At 42.3% G+C, this 1,075-nt stretch overlaps 1 pseudogene; it reads right to left on the bottom strand.

Annotated features, from left to right (window-relative positions):
* LOC104984080 overlaps positions 1–1,075 on the bottom strand; it is a 10,559-nt pseudogene that overhangs the window by 4,937 nt on the left and 4,547 nt on the right.

Consider the following 1,075-nt stretch of genomic DNA (forward strand, 5'->3'; position numbering starts at 1 on the left):
AAAAGTTACTCAGAAAGTAGATGTTAAAACTTCTCATCACAAGAAAAAAGAATTTGCAACTGTGAGTAGTGCTGGGTGGTGGCTAGACTTGTTACAGTGATCATTTCATAATATATAAAAATATAGAATCACTATGCTGTATATCAGAAACTAATATAATGTTATAGATCAATTGAATCTCAATTAAAAAATAATAGCTACAATTTAAAAAATATGTCTACACAATGCCAGAAAAGAGTAAAAATGCAAGCCACATCAAACACCCCAGACAGGTACACACACACACACAAACATACACACACATACCCTCGCCCAGACAAGCCAGGGGTCTTCCCCAAACTCACGTGCTCAGTGTTACAGCCAGTGACTCTCATCCCAGCACACAGGGCATGGGCTGCCCTCTCATTGTTAAACACCCTGAACTGGACAAAGCCTGCAACAAATTCTCCTGGAAAAGAAGAGGCAGAGAAAAGGCCAAGGATTCAAAGGACGAACTAGAAATATCTTCCCTTTGACCAGCCCAGGAATTCCCTAAATCAACAGGTCAGCTTACAGCCAATCTGTGGGCAAAGCGCACAGCACTTTTCGACAGTGGCTGCTGCATCCTGGCCTTAGAAGAGACCCTCCCTCCATCTGGGGCAAGAAGACCAAGGCTCAGGCTCACAAAAGTCACTTGTCTGTCTAAGGCTCATAGGAGAAATGAGATCCACTGACAGATCAGCAAGAAGACCTCCAGAGGTTCAGCAGGAATAAGCAATGATCAGAAGCAGCCATCGGTCTCTGCTGGCACACTTCTCATCCAATTACCATGACTTTAAAGTAAAATGACTCTTATTTTCCCACCAAAGACAAGTTCTGTGGCTTTATCTTGCTTAAAAGGTCTTCTTACAATAATAGCTATCCATCATAACAAAAACAAGTTTTTCTCATTACTTTGCAAGTTCTTCTCACCTGTGCACATTAATTAGCTCTTAACTATGGTAAGATTCTTACAGTGACTCAGGAAACTCAAACCAGGGCTCTGTGACATCCTAGAAGGGTAGAATGGGGTGGGAGGTTCAAGAGGGAGGGGACA

This window comes from Bison bison, unplaced genomic scaffold (assembly GCF_000754665.1).
Source record: "Bison bison bison isolate TAMUID 2011002044 unplaced genomic scaffold, Bison_UMD1.0 scf7180017863823, whole genome shotgun sequence".
Lineage (NCBI taxonomy): Eukaryota > Metazoa > Chordata > Mammalia > Artiodactyla > Bovidae > Bison > Bison bison.